Genomic DNA, 15,413 nt, shown 5'->3' with positions numbered 1-15,413 from the left:
TCATTCTCCAATATAAAAGGCACAAATATGTACTTGAGAAAGATACTATTAAAAGATTAGTTAAAATAAATAGAGATTATTAAAATAAAAAATGCATCATGGGCACACCTTATTACTGAATGCATTCCATGTAGTAGACATTAAGCTACATACTACGCAGGATCAAAAACTCAAAAGAATTCAGATTTTAAAAAAAGGGAATTCAGATCATACCAAAGCAAATGAAAGAGTCTGTTTAGATTTTTCAGGATTGCTGCTGCTACTGTCATTACTACTACTATTAGAAACAATAATTCACATTTACTCTGTTCTCACTATTTGCCAGACACAGTGTTAAGAGCTTTGAATGCATTATAACATTGGTCTTTTCAACACCCCTATAACAAACAACATCATCGTTGCCAGTGCATCAATGAGGGTGTGGGAGAATTCGGGATGCTGAAAAACTTGCATACAGACACGCAGAGGAAAAAGTGGTAAGCTGATATCCAAAGGCAGATTCTTTAAAGATTTATTTATTTGGAGGGGGCTGAGGGAGGCAGAGATAATCTCAAGAGGACTCCATTTGGAGATCAGAGCACTAAGCCGGAGGCGGGGCTGGATCCCACCACCTGAAAGAGAGCATGACCTGAGCTGAAATCAATCATGACCAATCGCTGAGCTGGCTGAGCCAGTCAGGTGCCCCAAAGACAGATTCTTCTGAGTCCTCAGGTAATGTTCTTACCATCTAACCGAATAGTCATTTTAAGATCTCAAGCCTAAGAGAGCACCAGATAGATGAAGCTATTAATACTGTGAAAATCAAGATAAGAGCTGATATGGGACAATAAAATGAATGAAGATTCAGTTGTGTTCATTTTTAAGTGACAGGACAGACAAGTGGATGTCTAATGGAATTGCAGCATGAATAGGATTTAGACCTACTTTTGCAAAACAGTCAGGCAAGGAGATAACCTAGGGCAGCACTTAGAGGACAGCCTGGGGGTGCTCTGAAGCTAATTATGGCAGGACAGATGGGGGAACTTGACAGACCTGAGCACCTATGGAAAGGGGAGGACATTTAAGACTTTTAGAAGGACTTCTAGGTAGATTTCATGGTTTGGGGCACCTGGAGGCATAGTATAGGAGTTTAATATTTGTGCCAAGACTGAGTGGCTAGACATGAAGCGACCTGTTAAAATCCAGAAACTGGATCCTTGACTTCCTCATCAGGTAAGGTAAAGTCTGAGAAATTATAGTAGGGTTTCTTTTTTTTTTTCTTCAAACATTTTTGACCATGACCCACAGTAAAAAAATGCATTTTTTATCATCACCCCGTACACATAACTCATATAACATGCACTCAGCTGACACAAGTATCTGATCTGATAGAAGGAACATTTTCCCTTACTATGGTCATTACAATCTAATATTTTTCCACTATATTTCATTTTTTTGTATTGTTAGATACAGTTAACTTAATTAATTTCCCAACCTACTAATGGGATACAACCTACTGCCTAAAAAGTATTAGCCAAGTGATGACTGGGGAAAGAAAAATAGTAGCAACCTATCTGCCTTACAGGAGGAGAAAAGCCCAGGTAGCCTAGAATACATGTTGGTCCATTATTAAAACTATGACACATGAGGATGGAAGTGCATCCAATGTCATGAACGCAGTTTGGGAGTTCTGGGTACAGAGATGATGGTTGAGACTCCGCAGTAGTTATTTGGAGGAGAAAAAACACCACAATGAAGCAGAAAGTAAAAAAAAAAAAACTAAACTCTACAGAATACCCACAATTCTGCAGTGGAGTGAGGAAGATGAATTCAATGATTAAAAAAACCACACCGCCACACAATGTTGAGTTGAGGACTTTAATAAAGTATAATTTACGGCAATTGTTTTGGAGTTCAGGATCATTGATCTATTTTATATTGGGTTTTTAATAAATCACTAGTGTATGTTGGTGCATTGTGGAATGTGAAGTAATTTATACTCAGTGGAATTGTGAATCCATTTCTTGTCTAAAAGATTTACACAAATCCGGGAAAGACGGCTTATTCTGCCATCTAGTGGTCTCTTTTCTTCCTGTCGGCTGTAAATTGACAACGACGGGACTAGACAAACCAGAAAATTTACCCTAAGACACATTTTAATTGTTGTAAATGCTAAGTGAATATTGACGGCCAAACAACAGGGCTTGACATATGAAAACCTGAGGTGACTTTCCTCTTACAGTGGGTATTGGGCACCTTTTCAAAATATTCTTCCTCATAAAATTCCAGGAGAACCTACACACTAACTAAGAATAAGCCTAAAATTCAATAAATAAGACATTCATGAAGAAAATTCTAGAACCCTAGACATGGGACATGGAAGAATGAAAAGGTATGCTGTGCTTATTGAAGGAAGATCCATTATTATAAATAGGCACGCTTTTCCCAAATTTAGCTACAAATCAAACAAAATCCCAGAAAAATCTCAAAAGATTTTTATTTGTTTGTATATTGGAATGTTCCGAATTGGTTCTAATGTTTAAATGAAAGGGAAAATGTGAAACAATAACCCCAAAAGGTAAAGAACTTGTTTAAAATGTAAAGACACTATATGTTAATTAATTGAATTTAAATTAAAAAATAAAAATTTTAAACGATCACAAAAAGTATCATAAAATAATAGTTATTAAAAGATATAAAATTATGCAGAAATAGATCTATAGGCCAATTGAAGAGCACACAGAGGCCAGAAACAGAATCATGAAAAATATTGAAATGAAACTGATGATTAAAGTGACATTTTGAATCGGAGGGAAAAAGAGAGCAAGTGTTCAATGAATGGTGTTGCCAAAATGTGTTGTGCATTTGGAAAAAGAAAGTAGTTATTTTCAACTTCAACCCATATATCGGCATAAATTCCTTATGGCTTAGAGAGGTAAATGTAAAAAGCAAAACTATAAAAGTGTTAGGGAGAAAATGCAGGGTAATTTTTATAACCAGATGGTGGGGGGAAATCCAAGCAAAACACTACCCTGGAGCCATAAGAAAAGGTTTGACACACTTAACTACATAAAAATTTTCAATTTCTCTGTGATGACAGACACCATAAACAAAGTTAAACAACAAGTGACAGACTGGAAATTACATTCGGGATATAAAAGTGCTTCTACATGTACACATCAATAAGAAAACAAGCCAATAAAAAAAGGCTCACATGATTTGGACCAGGATTCACTGAAGAAATACAAAGGGACAATAGACTGGTAAAAAGATGCTCATGCTTGAAATGGATCAGAAAACAGCAAATCAAAATCAGGTATTTTTACTTGTTTTTAAAGTCTGGAAAGACTAAGAACGTGTAATAACACGCGGAAATGAGCGCTCTCAAACACTCGGGAAGAGTAAGCAAGCAACTGGTGAAGCCGATTTGGAAGGCAGTTTGGCAGAATCTATAGAATTTCTAAATGTCCATATTTTTGACATAGCAGTTCTACTTCTGGAATGAATCCTCAGGAAATAGTCACATATGTTCGCAAAGATTTATGTTCATTGCTTCATTTTTTTAAAAATAGTAATGACAAATGGGAAACATGGCAAATCAAACGAATTTCTTTTGCTTTCCAAAACCTGTTGCTCTCCTGAATGTCTTCCTTCCTCCTTGCCCCTGAGATTTCATCCTTTTCATCTCCTCCCCCTCCTTGGGTCACAGTTCCCAGGATTGTGTTCTAAGTCTTCCCTTCCATCTATCTTCATTTCCTTGGTGACCTCCTCTGGCCTCTTGGTTCTGATTCAATATCTGCTACTCTCTACTTGGCAATTTATGCTTCTATCCCGTATACTTCTCTGACCTCCAGATGCCTGCTCACATCTCCCTTTCTGTATCTTGTATGTATCCCACACATAACTTGAAAAACAAACTCTTGATCTTCTCTTCCAAACCTCTTCTTGCCTCCATCTCCTAGATCTCAATAAATAGAAATTTCATCATTCCAGGAGCTCAGGCCAAAATTCTAGAAGCCATATTTGAAACACTTTCATCATATTCAGTTTGCCAGAAATTCATACAGCCTGACTTTGTAGTCTAAAGATATACGAAGATTCCAAACACTGCTCACCAGTTCCATTCTGAAGACTCCGGTTTGAGCCACTACCATCTCCCACCTGAATGACAGAAAGAGCCTCTGAACTGGTCTCCAGAGTACCATGCCTCGCTGTGGTCTACTTTTAACAGAGCAGATAGCATGATTTTTAAATGAAAAGCAGATCCTGTTTCTCTTCTGATTAGAAGTCTCCACTGGCTTCCCACCTCACTCACAGTAAAAGCCAGCATTTTTGCCAAGTCTTACTAACCTTACCTCAACATCACTTCCTCTCCTCCCAGCACACCCCTTCCTTGACTTTTTCCCCTCTCTGTGAACCCCCACCAACACTGTTTCCTGATTCACCCTACTCAAGACACTCTGCCCTCCTTCCCAATCTTTCAACTCCAGATGTAACCTTGGCATAGGGCCCACCCACTTCCTGTTCCCTCTGCCTGTATTTCTTTACTTAGTCCCTGACCTATTTTAGCCTTTACTCAAATATCACGTTCTCACTGAGCCTCTCCTGACCACCCTATTTAAAATTGCACACTTCGGTTTTTACCATCTGACGTAGCGTATATTTTATGCTTTACAAATTTGTGTATTTATTTTCTGTCTCCTCCAATATTGTTTTTAACTGTTTGTTGTTGTTGTTGTTGTTGTTGTTTGGTTCCTTGGATAATTCTGTTTATTATTATTCACTCATATACCTCCAGATCTTAAAATAGTTGTTGGGCATGCAGTAGGTGTTCCATAAGGATCTGCTGATTGAAGGAATTATGGACGTCTACCGATAGGAGAGTATCATAAGACACTGATCTTTAAAATTTGTTCATCTGTTCCTCAAACGGCCTTTGAGAAACAATGACATTGACTTTATTTTAATAATGATGTTTTATTGTGGGGCACCTGGGTAGCTCAGTCGGGTAAGCATCTGACTCTTGGTTTCATCTCAGGTCATGATCTCAGGGTCCTGAGGCTGAGTCCCTGGTTGGTGCTCAGAGTAGAGTCTGCTGGTGATTCTTTTTTCCTCTCCATCTAAATGAATGAAGAATGGTCTAAAAACAAATGAACAAATACATAAAATCTTTAAAAAATAATGTTTTATTGCAAAATATATGATTTCTGATGTTTTCAAAGTGATGTACATGCTTTAAATATATTTTCATCAAAATCTAGGTGCTAAAAATTTACTCATTCAACTTATGAAAAATATCTGCCATATAATCCAAATAGCAATGACAGTTCTTATATTTGTGTCACAAATATTTTGTTTCATTTTCAATTCAAACAGTATATAAAACCTGGGACAACAATCTCATTTCCAATTCTAAGCTCTTCCAATTGCATGATAAAATTGATATTATCTCCCAATATGGTAAAACATTTTGTTCCTTGTTCCTCCTGACCCCTTCCCCCCAGAAGCTAAGCATTCTCCAACTGTCTTTTGATTTGTACCCCAAATCATTTCTATCTTGAGGCAATTGCGTCATAGTGAATGATAAGGATTGGTGAGAGTGTGATTCTCTGCTGTTAAACAGGTGAATGGTGATTGATTGATTGATCACAAAAGTGCAGACAGAAGAGGAAGACTTTCAGACAATAGAATCATTCTCAGGCAAATCAATTTTAGGGAAAAGTTCATTTGAAAGTCAAAGATCTGGAAATAGTTTACTTTCTCCATTCCCATCCGTTCTTGGAAAATCTGTGCGCAACCCTGGGTACTCAGACACCCATATTATTCTAAAGATAAATCATATTGTGGAATTCTATGCAATAGTTATTTTAAAAAATGATGAACATATTCAGAAATTTCCAAGAAATCATCATAATTAAACACACACACACACACACACACAGACACACTCAAGTTACTTAGCAATGCTTCTCATTGATCTTTTAAAAATGTATTTGACATATTTGTATATGCACATCAATTTATAGAGGGGGACCACAGAATTTGCACAAAGCTATCCATAGTGGGTACCTGTGAGGGGGGGATGGTGGAGTAGTGGCTGGGGGCCATGGAATAAGATTCACACTCTGCTCAGCCAGTTTTACATTCTTAAAATATTGGTTAAATTTCATACATGAGTTAAGGAAAACTAATTGAAATTAATAAAAATTAAGAGAAATACTAGGAGACCCTGATATTGTAGTGCTGGTATCATCTTTTAATTTTTTTTCTTAGAGCAGTTTAAAAATATTATAGAATATTCCCAATAGCTTTACATAATAAAAATCAGTTGCAACAAACTCCTACTTCCCTTTTCTCTTTTACAGCTGCTATTTTCCTACCCCATACTGCTGATAGTCACTTTCAATCTCATCATGTCATGAGTTTTGTTACAGCTCTTTGTACCTATATCAGTTCCTCCCACTAGATGGTTCCATAAAAGACTATGCCATTTTCAACTTTGCAATCCTTACACACTGCCTGGGATAGAGTAGGCTCTCAGTGACATTTTTGAATAAATGAATAAATGAATAAATGAATGGAAGTAAATGATCTGTTCTCTTGTTCTCCCCTTTGTCTCATTGATTAAAAACCAATTTTTTAAAAATTTTATCTTGCATGCCTAATGATCTTCTATACTTATTGGACAGTGAGTTCTAGACATTTAACACACTTACAGACATTATCTCATTTTTCTTCCCCTTTTGTGGTGAAGAGCCATGGGTAGACCTAGACTCAGCTTACACACAGAGAAGTAGAATCCCACAGACTGAAAGTATCTTTCTAAATGCACTGCCACAGCCACTGTGACCATTAGGTTATAAGTGTTGATCTGGCAACATGAAGAGCCATGGGTGACTTTACTACATGACCAGTAGCTCTTTTAATAGAATATCATGATATTTGGTATTTCATAGTTATTCTAAAATAAGTCTGACACTGGCCATTCCTTCTTTAGTAACTTAGATGTCATTTATTAAATCATATGTTAGAAAGTTTCTTAAAGATTACACAAAAAAACCCATACCTGGGGTGCCTCAGTGGCTCAGTGGGTTAAGCTTCTGCCTTTGGCTCAGGTCATGATCCCAGGGTTCTGGACTCAAGCCCTGTATATGGCTCTCTGCTCAGCAGGGAGCCTGCTTCCTCTTCTCTCTCTCTGCCTGCCTCTCTGCCTACTTGTGATCTCTGTCTGACAAATAAATTTAAAAAAAAAAAAAAAAGATACCCATAGCTAGTTTTTGAAATCTTTTTTTTTTTTTTTTTTAATACCGAAGAGATGGGAGCCTGGGTGGCTCAGTCCGTTAAGCATCAGACTCTTTATTTCAGTCAGGTCATGATCTCAACATTGTGAGATCAGCCCCACATTAGGCTCTGTGCTCAGCTGGGAGTCTTCTTGGGATTCTCTTTCTCTTTCTCCCTTGGCAGTTCCCCCTGCCCTTCACTGCCACCCCCCCCCCAAGTAGATAAATAAATATCCCAACAGATATTATTTGTCAAAGGGCAAAGGAGAATGGCTATTTTTATGATACGATATCTGTTTGTGTGTGCACATTTATCAAAGTACAAAGCAAGATGGAAATTTACAAAAACAGTAAATTTTTATTTGTGTTTGAATTCTGTAGTGCTTTTGGTATTGAATATTAAGAGCAGCAGCAATTAAAACGATGTCAATAAAACAAAATAACAAAGTCAAGGAAGAAAATGGTAAGAAATTTCAGTACCTTTCTCCTTGCGTCCCTGGAGATAGAGAACTTCTGTGGCTTAAAAGCAATAAAGTTGCTTCTGGTTATAAAGAAATCGCTACAAAGTTCTGTGAGGTGCAGTGTTAGGACAGTGTTCCAGGCCCCTAATTGGTACCGTGTTTTCCACATTTATTTCAAGCTGACCCAAATAGAAATGTAGTATTTTCAGAGACAGAAATGAATAGAAGGTAGATTGTTATAACTACAGTATAGAACCTCTGAACTAACAGGTGTGGTCCAGCTCAAAAGCAGTATTATAGTTTTTCTTAAAAGGAGACTGCCTTACTCAACTGAAGCATAATTAATTTTACATTTTCCAGGAATATATATCCACTGCACAAATGGAAATGACACAACAGAAGAAGCCAGAAAATTTGGGGAAAAAAACTTGATAAATGATAATTCCAAACCAGAAATTATACCTCCTTCCACATCAGTCAGATCTTCAGACTAAGTGATATATTAAGGTCTTATAAAAACATCATACTACTCTAATCACTGTAACCTTAAAATGCATCTTAAAAATTATCTTTACTCCTCTTTCACAATTACTTCTGCCTTTACTCTTACAGGATAGAGGAGGTTCTACTAAATATGAAAGTAATACATTGTATCGCCATGTAAAAGTATGACAGATAATTTGGACAGACAATTGAAAGACTGGTAGCAAAACTTCATAGATGACATTAAAAAAGAAAAACACAGGTGAGGAATAAATATTTGAAATACATATGACAGGTGAAATGTCCATATAATCAACACACAAAAAGGTCATTTTTATCAATCTCACTCAATCTCATGACCTTGAGACCATGACCTAAATGGAAATCAAGAGTCAGTCCTGTAACTGACTGAGCCACCCAGGCACCCCAACCACAGAGAAAGCTTTTTTTTTTTTTTTTTGTAAAGATTTTATTTATTTATTTGACACAGAGAGAGAGTATACAAGCAGGGAGAGCAGCAGGGAGAGGGGGAAGTAGGCTCCCACTGAGCAGAGAGAAAGGAAAGCAGGCTCCATGCTGAGCAGAGAGCCCAATGTGGGGCTCCATCCCAAGACCCTGGGATCATGACCTGAGCCAAAAGCAGAAGCTTAATGACTGAGCCACCCAGGCATCTCCCTGAGAAAGCTCTAAATAAGAGCAATCGTTCTGAAGTTTTCCGAATGGTACACACTTGATCTAATCTCTCTTTTTCTGAAAAATAATCTGGACTAATTCCAATGTATCTCACGTTCTCAACTCTTAAGTGTTTCCTGGGTATGTCTTCTAGGAAACTCAGGTGAAGACAAGTGTTTTCCCTGCCTCCTCCTAAGAACCCTAACTGAAAGATTTTTCTTCTTTCTTCAGGAGTTCAGCTCCTCTCAGGCTCATACCATCTGTCTGTGTCTTTCACAAGTCCTCCACAAAACTATCATCTCCTGGCCTTACTCACACAAAACTCCATCTACAGAATTACTCTCTCCCCCTGCTGATGGTCATCACCACCATCGCATCATGCTCATTTTTATCATTACTGCCACAGATAACACCTGTAACACTTAGTACATAGCAGACACTGTTGTAAGCATTTTACATATTTTAATGCAGTTCCCACAAAACCCAGTGAGGCAGACATCGTTAACATCCCCATTTTGAAAAGGAAAAAAAAAAATTCAGATCGAAGGTAACCACTTGCTTTAAGTCTCATAGCGTGTAAGAGGCACACTGGCATCTGAGCTCTGGTAGTCCAGCTCCAGAGCCTATGCTCTACACTGTGCATCCTGTCCTCGATATAAAGATTTATTCTCGAGGCCTTCAATGTCCAAGGAGATATTCAGAAGCTCTCATCTGCCAGTTCTTTGACCTTCTATTACTGGAGAAAAACCATGTTAACTCAAGATAATGGGTTTCTTTTTATATTAATTTCCACATTCTGAGCCTGGGTCCTTCTCAAAGGACCCTGAGAAAAGGTAGATATGATGGCTAATTTTATGTGCCAATTAGGCTAGGCTGTTGTGCCGATTATTTGGTCAAAAACTTGTGTGGATGTTGCTTTTTTTTTTTTTTAAGAGTTCATTTATTTATTTGATAGGCAGAGATCACAAGTAGGCAGAGAGGCAGGCAGAGAGAGGGGGGAAGCAGACTTCCCTGCCGAGCAGAGAGCCTCACATGGGGCTCCATCCCAGGACCCTGAGATCACTACCTGAGCCAAAGGCAGAGACTTAACCCACTGAGCCACCCAGGCACCCCATGGATATTGCTCTTAAGGTATTTTGTTGATGTGGTTAATTTTATGGTCAGTTGACCTGTGGGTGGGTCTGATCCAATCAGTCGAAGGCCTTGGGAGCAAAAGCTGAGATTTCTGAAGAATTCTGCCTGAGCGTATATAACGTAGAAATCCCGCCTAAGTTTCCAGCCTTCTGGACTGTTCTACAAATTTCAAATTTCCCAACCCGAACAATTACATAAGTGAATCCTTTAAATCTCTACTCCTTTCCCCTTATCCTCCCCCAACTCCACTATGTATACACACACACACACACACACACACACACACACACATTTCATTGGCTGTGTTTCTCTCGAGAACATTGATACAGTAGATAGGAAAAAAATGTAAAATGTGAGTTTATTATCAAGTTGGTTAACCATGTAACAAAGACTTGAAAGATGAAACAGAGGAGAGACAGCTACTATGCAGTGCTTTGTAAATGAAGTAATTAACCTCTAATTAATGATACTCCTTTTCATCCCAGTGAAAATTTGGGGCAGCTGACAAATAAGAATGTGTGCCCCTTGCCCACTAGGTAATCACAGAATAAATATAAAGTCAATAACCATCACATATAAATATTAAATGGATAATAAAAGAGGTAGAAGGAAAACGTGGTAGAAATAAAGAATTAAAAAAAAAAAGTGTTACTTCCTGAGTCTGAAAATCAGGGGCATATGATGGAAAGGCTGTAATTGATCTGACCCTTGACGTATCATTGTAATTTTCAGAGACAGAAATGGGAGGAGGACCTTTACGCTACTTTCCTGTAGCTAAGGGGACTGATTCTTCAGCAGCGAGTTCTTCAGCTCTGTGTCACGTTAATACTTGAACCTCAGCCACTAATTTGCATCCAAATTAGTGTAATGGTCTCTCCTTGTGTCAGGGTGTTGACATTTATTCATTTGAAAGCATGGCAATGTTGTAATTCTGCCCTATTCAAAGGATTAACTAATAAAAAAATGACTTCATAAAAATATTCATTCTATAAAAGATGTTATTTTGTTATAAATATTTATGGTTATTGGTTATTTCCAGCACAGCTGAAAATGGACTCCAAAGAAATCATAACAAGAATTGTATTTTAATACGGCCTCTAGAGTGTGTGGTCTTGTTACATTTTTATTACAATGTCTCAGTAATACAAGGTCTCTTAATGTAGCTATTAAAAATAAAATCAGTAGTGATTTCACAGATCTCCAATATTTATAAGCTGAGTAGTTCATCTCATTATTCAGAGCCCTGTGCAACACATTTTCCTGGGACAACAGAACCCCCTCAGCTCCGCTTCAAGGCTTAAACTGACAGCAATCAACTGTCACTTGAAAGGCCACAGTGACTAAGGATGGGAAAGACAATCTTCACGCCTATAGGTGGAGCCACGTGAACATAACTTCTAGAATTACTTGATTTAATTATTTATTTAACTTTAAATCATCCCCAGGCAGATACATTTCTCTCTCCCCCTCTCTCCCTCTCATTCTTTTTTCTCTCTCTCACTTTCTTTTTTTCTTAAGATTTTATTTATCTGTTTGACAGATGGAGATCATGAGTAGGCAGAGAGGGAGGCAGAGAGAGGAGGAAGCAGGCTCCCCGCTGAAAAGAGAGTCTGATGCAGGGCTCGATTCCAGGACCCTGGGATCATGACCTGAGCCTAAAGGCAGAGGCTTTAACCCACTGAGCCACCCAGGCGTCCCTGATTCTTTTTTTTTTTAACAGAGAGGCCAATTTTTCTTCACCAATCTTTGGTTATTTCTTTCTTTCAGTTTGTTTCTTTCCTTGTTTCTTTTTCCAAATGTTCCTTCTTTCTCCCTTCTTCCTTCATAATAATAAAAGAAATTACTGAAATATATTTCTTATGTTAAAATACAAATTTGAGGGCGCCTGGGTGGCTCAGTGGGTTAAGCCGCTGCCTTCGGCTCAGGTCATGATCTCAGGGTCCTGGGATCGAGTCCCGCATCGGGCTCTCTGCTCAGCAGGGAGCCTGCTTCCTCCTCTCTCCCTCTGCCTGCCTCTCTGCCTACTTGTGATCTCTGTCTGTCAAATAAATAAATAAAATCTTAAAAAAAAAAAAATACAAATTTGAAGGGATCCTTGTGATAGTCTACTCTGGTCTCTCCTGCCTGGATTTTGAGGACTGAAGTGTTAGGGATTTCAGGGTTCATCAGAAATCTTACTATCCCAGTTGACTAGGCATGTAACAGGAGCCTGAGAAAAAAGTTCATTTCTTTCCGTTATAGCTTTCCTGCTTCTTGCCCTCTCAAGAGAGAGTGCTTTTCTCTTTATATTCAATATCCTAAACCTAGTTTACCTCTCAATGCCATTACACAAGGCTCACCTTTCCTCAAAAAATGTTGAAGGGGGTTGTTTTGGGTGGGGTGCTGGTGATGGCAATTCAGTTCTTTGCTCAGCAAATACTTCCTAAGCACCTTCAAGGTACTATTATTTTGATTAAATACTTCTCCTATTTTCGCCACTAACAGCTACTAAACCAGTAGGAAGGGGAAAAAAGGAACAAAGGGGACTGAAGTAATGAGATAGGATCAAATAAATTTCCACATTTAAAGTAAAAAAAGAGATAAAGTAAGAAAATGACCTTTCCCATAGAAACTGTCCAGACATCAAACCCCCAACTTCCCTTCTACCCTGTTGTCTTAATTACATGGAAATTTGTCACTTAGGTTTCCTGGAGAAGTCATAGATTTCTTCAGATCTCCAAAGAGGAAAATAAACATTTCTGAATTTATACCTCCTGAGGGCTCACACTGCAAAATATGCTGCATTTGAGTCTTAAGGAAGTGGGAAGCATCATTTTTGTTCTTGCAGAATTTGAAACTAACATGAAGGTGGAACTGACCCCTTTGGAAAAACAAAGAAGGTGAGAAGTTGTCATAGAAACATGATGCACATCCTTACGCATCCTGACCACACGGAGACAGGCGCAGCCCATAGTATGCCGTGGAAACCCTTCATGGAAGACACAGTCTTTAGCAGTCTTCAGAAGAAAAGTGATTCCACTCATCGGCCAAGAATGTGGGCAGAGTGCCACACAAGAGAGAAAGACTATGTGTATGCTCTAGAGACAAATCAACTGCTTCATCTGCGTAGGAAGGTAAATAAGTTTTCTGGTCAGAATAAAGGATAGGAGTTGGAGCAAAGCAAGCTCTTTTGGAGATAGTTGGAGGTAAGAGGCTTGAGAAACACTTGCGTTTTTAGAGGATTCAAGTGGTAATTTAGAATTCTATAACAGAAAATCATTCTTTTACATGTTACTAGGGAAATTTTGAAACCTCCATCAGAGTACACTGATATCATGCTTTCTGTGCACCCATTGTATTCTTGCTGATAAATATTCACATTTTGCCAAATGTTGTTATACTGAATGGATGTTATCACTACTGGACATGTAAATTATTTTATCTCCTGTGAGTTGTGGTATGCACTTGAATAGGTTATCAGAAAGGAATTATGGATTTTTAAGCCAGAAAGGGCTAAAACATTCATGGTAATAAATTCTCCTTTTAAATTAGCTGCCTACAGACCAAAAAACAGGGAAAAAATGACAAGTCCTTCAGAAGTTAGGGATTTAGCATGAAGGTCTGGCCAAGGAAGCTAATATAATGTAGAGAGGTCTTCATGGGAACAGTGCCTCTCCAGGAGCATAGAAAGAAATACAGTTTAAACGTAACCAAAGAAGACAAGCATTCTTGAAGCATGGAACCAGCAACCATAGGCAGAGAGTAACTATGTTTCATATACTCAAAGTGGAAATGACAGTTGATAAAAAACTCAACCAAATGCTATGGAAGGTGTTTTACCCATGTTATTCCATTTAAATATCACAAACACCTTTTGCAAAAATTGTTTCCCCATTTTACCTGTAATTAACTAGGGCATAGAGCTGTGAAATCACTTGTTTGTGACACAAGACCACTTAGTGGTAGGACTAGGACTGCAGCCAGCTCAGTATTTGTTCCCTCACAACCAAACAACCAGAAAGAGGAAATGAGGTCTGCCTAGAGACCCAAGGCCAGAATGACGTCAGTGACTTCTGAGAGTGAACCATTTAGGGTGTTCTGACATCCCCGAGAAGACTATGTAGTCCACTTAAGAAAGTATCTTCTTGGAGCCTCTGAGTGGCTCAGTTGGTTAAGCATCTACCTTTGGCTCAGGTCATGATCCTGGAATCCTGGCGTTGAACCCAGCATTGGTGGGCTCTCTGCTCAGTAGGGAGCCTGCCTCTCCCTTTTTCTGCCACTCTACCTAATCGTGTTCTCTCCCTCTGTCTAATAAATAAATCTTAAAAAAAAAAAAGAAAAAGAAAGAAAAGAAAATATCTCCTTCAAGTAGACTATGGCCAACTAAACCCTTATGCTTTTAGAAGTTACTACCCCCCCAAAATAAAAACCCAAAATAATCAAAACTCTTCAAAGTGTAGGGATAGAGGGCACATACCTCAATATCATCAAAGCCATCTATGAAAAACCCACCGCAAATATCATTCTCAATGGAGAAAAACTGAAAGCTTTTCCGCTAAGGTCAGGAACATGGCAGGGATGTCCATTATCACCACTGCTATTCAACATAGTACTAGAGGTCCTAGCCTCAGCAATCAGACAACAAAAGGAAATTAAAGGCATCCAAATCGGCAAAGAAGAAGTCAAATTATCACTCTTCGCAGATGATATGATACTATATGTGGAAAACCCAAAAGACTCCACTCCAAAACTGCTAGAACTTATACAGGAATTCAGTAAAGTGTCAGGATATAAAATCAATGCACAGAAATCAGTTGCATTTCTCTACACCAACAGCAAGACAGAAGAAAGAGAAATTAAGGAGTCAATCCCATTTACAATTGCACCCAAAACCATAAGATACCTAGGAATAAACCTAACCAAAGAGGCACAGAATCTATACTCAGAAAACTATAAAGTACTCATGAAAGAAATTGAGGAAGACACAAAGAAATGGAAAAATGTTCCATGCTCCTGGATTGGAAGAATAAATATTGTGAAAATGTCTATGCTACCTAAAGCAATCTACACATTTAATGCAATTCCTATCAAAGTACCATCCATCTTTTTCAAAGAAGTGGAACAAATAATTCTGAAATTTATATGGAACCAGAAAAGACCTCGAATAGCCAAAGGGATATTGAAAAAGAAAGCCAACGTTGGTGGCATCACAATTCCGGACTTCAAGCTCTATTACAAAGCTGTCATCATCAAGACAGCATGGTACTGGCACAAAAACAGACACATAGATCAATGGAACAGAATAGAGAGCCCAGAAATAGACCCTCAAATCTATGGTCAACTAATCTTCGACAAAGCAGGAAAGAATGTCCAATGGAAAAAAGACAGCCTCTTCAATCAATGGTGCTGGGAAAATTGGACAGCC

The 15,413-nt window shown here is 38.3% G+C and overlaps 1 long non-coding RNA gene across 1 annotated transcript; it reads right to left on the bottom strand.

Moving 5' to 3' along the window:
- Positions 1–4,881: 4,881 nt before the first annotated feature.
- LOC131825859 (uncharacterized) lies at positions 4,882–7,177 on the bottom strand. Its single transcript, XR_009351338.1, has 2 exons — positions 7,046–7,177; positions 4,882–5,119 (listed from the first exon to the last, which is right to left on the bottom strand). It is a non-coding gene; the product is annotated as an uncharacterized LOC131825859 (long non-coding RNA).
- Positions 7,178–15,413: the final 8,236 nt, after the last annotated feature.

The sequence above is a fragment of the Mustela lutreola genome, chromosome 2, assembly GCF_030435805.1.
Source record: "Mustela lutreola isolate mMusLut2 chromosome 2, mMusLut2.pri, whole genome shotgun sequence".
NCBI classification, from domain to species: domain Eukaryota; kingdom Metazoa; phylum Chordata; class Mammalia; order Carnivora; family Mustelidae; genus Mustela; species Mustela lutreola.
This window is presented reverse-complemented; position numbering and strand designations above follow the sequence as displayed.